This window comes from Hordeum vulgare, chromosome 6H (genome assembly GCF_904849725.1).
Source record: "Hordeum vulgare subsp. vulgare chromosome 6H, MorexV3_pseudomolecules_assembly, whole genome shotgun sequence".
NCBI classification, from domain to species: domain Eukaryota; kingdom Viridiplantae; phylum Streptophyta; class Magnoliopsida; order Poales; family Poaceae; genus Hordeum; species Hordeum vulgare.
The window spans coordinates 30,611,693-30,619,356 of record NC_058523.1 but is presented as its reverse complement, the minus strand read 5'-3'; the positions used below and the strand labels follow the sequence as shown (position 1 = coordinate 30,619,356).

Here is a 7,664-nt window from a genome sequence, read left to right as displayed (position 1 = left end):
TCGGTATGTGTGAGAAAGCAAAGCAGAACCAAAGCTATATGGTGGATTTTGGGGTAAAGGTTCGTCTACTATCTTTGCGGCAAAATAGATGAGACCAGGCAAAACTACGTCCCCGTGAGAATTAGGAAACATCACACCGAAGAGCCACAACAAATATGCAAACAAGTGTCTCTTCGTTGTCTCAGGATCAGCATGGGTAGATAAAATTTCGAAGTTAATACGAAGCCAGCTGTGTGGGACACCTCGAGGCGGACCAGAACGATCTGATATGGGCATTTCGAGCCTCAGACGGGCAGAGACATCTGCTGGCGAATTAGGAGAAACTCGTGGATGTACCACTGGCACACCTCTAATTGGTAAAGCTGTGATCATTGACACATCTTTTAGAGTAGGTGCAAGCTCTCCACATCGAAAGTGAAATGTGTGGGTCTCCGGTCTCCATCTATCAACGAGGGATGTCAAAAGGGATGGGTCGGCAGTAAAACTACCTCGACGAGCTGCGATGTTCGCAAAATGTAGCAGTCCATAAGCCTCAAGGTGTTCAAGGAACCGATTCTCTATTGACCAGGGCGTCTTTACAGTTCGAAGCCGGAAGGTCTGAGGAGGATTTTCATGATTTGGATTTATGAAAAGCTGGCAACGGTGGTGGTTGTCGTGATAACCATTCAAAAGCTGGGGCATTTCAGCCATAACCTGCAATCACGATGAAAAAAATTAAATATTCCGAATATTACATCACGATTAAATTAAAATACATATTCCGAATATTACATCACGATTAAATTAAAATACATATTCCGAATATTACATCACGATTAAATTAAAATACATATTCCGAATATTACATCACGATTAAATTATGAATACATAGCATGATTACATATCATGCAGTGTTGTTGTTACGATACGGACACTCCCTACGCGGGTGACCAGCACACCTACATACGGGGCATCGCCTTGGTTCTCCCAACTGGCTGTGGTCCATGTCATTGCGATGACGCCTAGACTGACGCCGTCCCTTGCTGGTTCGCATCAATGCGGGATCTGAAACCCATGTGGTGCCTTCTGGCCATAATTGCTTGTAGTTCGTATCAATGCCCCATGCCCAAAACTCACCGTTCCAAGTGTTGTACAAATTGTGCATGTTGAAGTATGGTGATACGTACGGCTCGACACTAATTTGTTGATCTGCAGCTGCCCGCAATACGTGACTACAAGGATATCCCAGAAGCTTGGGCTTGTTGCAAGTGCACTCACACGAGGTTGCGCCAAGCGTCACAGCTTGTTTTTTGCTCCCCCGTGGTGACCCTTCACAAACTTTGCTCGCACACTAACTTCCCATTTATTCCTAAGTGCATCTACCTGCCTGCACCCATGTCTTTGCGACTTCTTTGCTTTGTCATCAAGATGTCTTTGCATCTTCTCAGACCAGGTCTTGTTCAAATCAACTAGCGCCTTGGCAACGGTGACTCTATCTGCAAAGTATGACACAGTCCGGTTCCAAGTTTCATCAATTAGTGTTGTGATAGGTAGTGCCCTCACCCCTTTAAGAACACCATTGTACACCTCGGACATGTTGCTTGTCATTATACCGTATCTAGCGCCAATTTCATGAGACTGCGCCCACTTGTACAAATTGGGACAATTCTCATTAATCCACTCGCTCAAATTTATTGCTGTTCGACGACCCCTCCGGTCTTCTCTTGCCGGGAGGGATGCGCGCTCGACCTGACCATTGATACCTGCCCAGATAGCATTCATTTTTGCTGTAGTTTTCTGCATGCACATCCTCTTGAATAGCTTGAACCAATCTTTGTTTTTGAATTTCGAATAAAAATTAGCTGCCAAATGCCTCATGCACCACCTTGTCTCCAGATCGGGCCACCCCCAGTCTGGATCTTGTGAAGCCTTAATTATCTCAAGCGCGCTTAATAGTCCGGTGTTGCGATCAGAGATGATGCAAACCCCTTCCCGATCTTTGATGACACCCATCTTCAGGCAACACAGGAACCATAGCCAACTATGTTTGTTTTCGCTCTCCACTAGTGCATAGGCAATAGGAAGAAGTTGATTGTTTGCATCAGCTGCCATCGCCACTAAGAGTGTGCCCTTGTACTTTCCTGTGAGAAATGTACCATCAATTGATACAACCGGACGACAATGCTTGAATGCTTGTATAGTCTGGGCGAATGCCCAGAATAAGCGGTCCAAGATTTGCTCGTCCGGGTTCAATGGATTTGGACGTTCTTTCCGGAAAACTTGAGTCCCCCTATTAGCAACTGAAATCTGATGCAACATTCTAGGGGCAAAAGAGTACGCCTCCTCATAGGTTCCATACAACCTCTGAAATATCTTTTCCTTTGCATGACGAGCCTTGCTATAGCTGACAGGGAAACCAATCAGATCAGATGCAGTTGCACGCAAAGCCCTAATACTAATATTAAGACTTTGCTGCACAATGGTTTGCATCACCTGTGACACATATTCTGCAGTCACGTTGCGGTGCTCTGAAAGAGTGCCGGTTTGCTCACAACCATGTTGCTCTATTTTTGTGACATGCCATGGCTGACATACCCCAGGCTTCTGGCGAGCAATAACTCTTCCGCGGCAACCCGCTTCGCGATGGATGCATATGAGCTTCAACTCCTTTTTATCAGACTGCTTCACTCTATGTTGCGTGTGTATAGCAATTGCATAGCTATGTATTGCTTGTTTAGCAGATTTCTTATCTGGGAAAATCTGTCCAACGGCGAGACTCCCCGCGTCTAGGCCAGCAACAGAGTGAAATTCATTGGTGATGCTCATAACCTGTAAAAACTCTGGGTTGATTGCTGCAGCGACCGCATTCTCAGGAGGAACAACTTCATCATCATCTGATTCCGAAGACGCAGAAGAATGACCATCATCGTCATCATCTAGCGCCTCCGGCAATCCCTCGACATGTTCGCTCATGTCAACGACCGCAGACCAATATCCCGTGTCATACACTTGTTGGCCACCTGTTGGTTCCGTTGGGCCGGCGTCGGGGGCTACAGTTATGGTCGTATGTTCGCCACCGCTTGGTTCCGATGGGCCGGCGTCGGGGGCTACAGTTATGGCCAACTCGGCCTCACCGGCACCGCTACTACACTCGGCGACATCACTGGCAGAAATGAACTCCACATAAACCGTGGGTTGTCCATACATGGAGTTATTGGGATTGCTTGCAAAACCCATGTACGACGCCCATGCTCTTTCACCGGTAACCCGTCGCAAAACCCAACGATTTCCTCCCTCAACCACGAAAGCCTCCAGGGTCATTTTTTTTCCATTCATCGCTGAACCAAACACCGATCGGATGCACCTTCTAACTGTCGCATACTCTACATTAACCATGTCTTTCACTACAACCGTAGTCATCCCGCACCTAGACACATCCACACCAGAAGGACACTCACGTACGATGTGCCCATAAAACACTAACAAATTTTCCATAGTACCTAACGAGCAGCCATATTTACATCGTTAGTCCATTAAAAATCATATTTTTAGATTTACATTGTAATAACAACATCCATTACTTATCTTTTTTACATATAACAATTTAACAACATCCATTACATCTACGCATAATAATTTATATTGTATCATTTATCGTCACACTACATCTATAAAATAAATAGAAGATGAATTACAATATGTCATTCATACCTCTGGTTTAAATAAGGATATCCTTCCGAATATAATATATCACCAGAATAATATCAGCGAATTCCACCTATTTTCATATGAACAAAAATATTACACACATAATTATTTTCGTGCTAGCAAAAGTCTAAAAATACATACTGCATATATATATATATATATATATACGAATCATATTTCTACGGGGTTGGCAAATTATCAAATAAACAAATATATTACACACGCGTCTTGCATGTAATAATACTAATGGAGCTAACATATTATTACATGTTTTTTACAAAAATGCTAGTTACATAGGCATTTTTCCGGCTCCTTTCTAAATACCAGTTGCATGCAAACACGAACAAATCATCGGTAATATATAAACATAGTCGACCTATTATCACATGAACATAAATATGAACAAAGTCTCATACCTTGATCTTCAACTTAGTAGTTCATATCGCATGACAAAATAGTTCCACAAAAGTGATAATACACTCCCTAAGACAAAAGAAAACACATACTTAAAACTAATCAAACAAAATAAAAACATCATGCATGCAAACACGACCAACAGAAATGGAAAGCTGTTACCTTGATCTATCTTTTCTTCAACTACAACGTCTTCAAAATAGTTCCACAAAAGTGATAATACGCTCCCTAAGACAAAATAAAACACATACTTAGAAACTAATCAAACAAAATAAATACATCATGCATGCAAACACAACCAACAGATATGGAAAGCTCTTACCTTGATCTATCTTTTCTTCAACTACAACGTCTTCAAAATCTCACTTTAATCCGTCCTAAATCGCCACATAAACATTCATACGGAGTAGCTCTTGTGAGAAAGAGAAAAGAGTGAGAAAGAGGAGTGACACGGGAGGCAACGGCAGGAGAAGAGAGTGAGAGAGGAGGCAGCGACGCGGTTCGCTTATAAAGAAGAAGTTTCGCACTGTTTCGTCGGTGGATAGCGGGAAAAATTCCCACTGTTCCGGCCGGCCGCGCGGGAAAAATTCGAGCGGGAAAGGAGCCTGGGAATTAGCGCAATCAGCAACAGTGCCGGCGCGCGGAAAAAGTGCACCTGGCCGCCTGCTCCCGAGGCGGCAGGGCCCACCCGGCCTTGTCCGTTACGGACAGGAGTGGGCGGGAACGGGATCCCGCGCTGGCCGCCAGGGGCGGTGGCGGCAGGCCCCACGGCCGCCTCGTGCGGTGGCGGCAGGTGCCACGTGCCGCCTGGCGCGCCTGCCGCCGCCCGGGGTGAGGGTCTTTTTTATCGTTTGCACTCGCAGGTGGTCTCTTTTGACAATCCCACTCGACAGGGGGTCCTTTTGGACAAAAATCCCGTCGGCGAAGACAGAGGAGGAGGATAGTTGGCGGTCTTTTGAAAGGTTTTGGGAGCCATACTCCTCCGAGTTGTACTAGTACTATCTTTAGGCATCAACGGTAGAGAAATCTCACGCCATGCCGAACGGTGTACGTTCATCCGATCTCTGTATTTGTAGCCGTTCGATGGAGTACGTGTATCCACCTCTGTCCCACACGGACTCCTCCAATGTTTCCTTTCGCCACCGGCAACGCCGATGCGCCGCCTTGCACCGGACAAATCAAGGTAGAGCGGCCGCCAACCATTGCTCTAGGTCTCCCACCACTGCCTCCAAGCATAAATGATGGTGGCAGCTGTCATTTGGCAGCGCACCAGTTCGTCTCGTTTGATGTTATACAAGTTTTTCTGTCATCAAAGTACAGTGTTTTAAATAATTAATGGGCTATGTCAAATAGCCACGGACCTTCAAATAAGCTGTAACGGAGATATAACAGGCTATAGTAGGCTATAGCAATCAATTTGTACATGAAACCATTTAACCTGCACATTATTGAAAAGACTATACTAAGGCTATGGCTGTAACGGGACTATAGCCGGCTATTTAAAACTGTGAAGTAAACCACATGTAATACGTATTTTTCTACACTATTTTTCATCTCATTGAATTCACGGAAATCATCCAGAGATTGTCATGAAATCGGTCATATCCGGAATGTTGTGGCAAGAAGAGACCCGTCCGGGCTGCCGTGGGCCGCCGGGCACGCCCACGGCAGTGGGGGCTCCTCTTCCACCTCAGGCCCTCCTCGTTGCTCTTTCCTATAGCGGGTCCAAATCTCTCTTGCGACGGCGTCACTAGTACAAAACGGGGATATAGTCCCGGTTGGTAAGAGCCTATAGTCCCAGTTAAACCGGGACTATTAACTTGGGACTAAAGACCCCCCCCTCCCTAGTTCTGGTTTGCTACGAACCGGGATTAATACCTTTCCACGTGGCTGATAGCGTGCGTGGCGTGGCCGGAATCTTTAGTCCCAGTTGGTGTTACCAACCGGGACTACATGCTTTGGTGATTTGGGGTTTTGGGGTTTGGGGGTTTATTGTTTATTTTTTCTTTTTATTTTCGGTTTTCCATTTTTTTTATAACATATCTTACGCTAGTACATACCGTACACGTTATGCATATATCATATGATTTTTCGTAGGACCAATCATATATCATAGAATTTAGAGAGGGACCATATGCATGCGCATATTATATAACACACACACACACACACACACACACACACACATATATATATATATATATATATATACAATTTCTTCTACAACTTAGGGATCAATTACATGCATGCATTAATTGGTGAAGTGGTATTCTCCTTTGGGATCTATGACCTGCTCCAGCAAAACTTCTGAAATTTCCTCTTGAAGTGCTCGTATGCGTTCCGTTCGGAGGAGTTCCTCCCGCTTCTCCAATATCTTTTAAAGGAGACCAATATGAATATTTTATACATGCATATATATATTAGACCATGATATAAAAATTGTGAATAATGTTTACGTACCTCAAGATTTCCTGGATGCATGCCCGGTATGCTGTGCCGAGCGCTATAAGATCGGCCGCGAAGACCCTGGTGAGGATGTTGAGGTCCAGCGCTCCAGGAAGAGGATTCCTGCCAAGGTGATGTGGTATGCTCCTATAATACCACGGTTCAAACGTTTGTTCCAAAATAAAAAAGCATGCCAAGTTGATGTGATGGCACAAAGACGAGCGTAAGAAAGACAGCAGAGCAGCAATCATAGCACCTGACCCGTGACTCTATGTATCTATAACATTCCTCCTTGGTTGTGCATGAAGCGAAAGTTCACTATGATGACAGTGCTCATCCAAGGCCCCCAAGCAACCCGACAATGACATTGATGTGTACCTGATGCCATTAGTTAAAGAACTTTTACAGTTGTGGGATATCAAAGGTGTACGTGTGTGGGATGAGCACAATCAGCAGGAATTTGACCTACGAGCGTTGTTGTTTGTAACCATCAATGATTGTCCTACTCCTAGTAACCTTTCAGGACAGACAAACAAGGGATACCACACATGCACGCACTGCTTAGATGATACCGAAAGTATATACTTGGATAAATGTAAGAAGAATGTGTACCTATGACATCGTCGATTTCTTCCGATCAAGCATCTCTTAAGAAAAGAAGGCAAGCATTTTAAAGGTGAGCCAGATCACCGGAAGAAGCCTGACCACCGTACTGGAGCCAGATCACCGGAAGAAGCCTGACCACCGTACTGGTGATCGTATACTTCATATGGTCAAGGATTTAAAAGTAATTTTTGGAAAGGGTCTTGGCGGACAATCGGTTCTGAATGACGTTGACGGACACACACCCATGTGAAAGAAGAAATCTATATTTTGGGACCAACCTTATTGGAAAGTCCTAGAGGTCCGCTTTGCAATAGACGTGATGCACGTGACGAAGAATCTTTGCGTGAACCTGCTAGGCTTCTTGGACATGTATGAGAAGACAAAAGATACACCGGAGGCACGGGAGGACTAACAACATATGCACGAAAAAGAGAGCATGCATCCAAAGTAGTATGAAGTTCTGCAAGCTATGCTCTTACCAAAGAAGAGAAGGAATTCTTCTCTGAATGTCT

General features: G+C 44.7%; 1 long non-coding RNA gene across 2 annotated transcripts; it reads right to left on the bottom strand.

Annotated features, from left to right (window-relative positions):
- Positions 1 to 528: 528 nt before the first annotated feature.
- On the bottom strand, positions 529 to 4,146 carry LOC123404667. 2 transcript variants are annotated; one of them, XR_006611886.1, is made up of 3 exons: positions 4,104 to 4,146; positions 3,691 to 3,757; positions 529 to 693 (listed from the first exon to the last, which is right to left on the bottom strand). It is a non-coding gene; the product is annotated as an uncharacterized LOC123404667 (long non-coding RNA). The 2 variants fall into 2 exon arrangements; XR_006611887.1 differs by lacking the exon at positions 529 to 693 and adding an exon at positions 3,433 to 3,479.
- Positions 4,147 to 7,664: the final 3,518 nt, after the last annotated feature.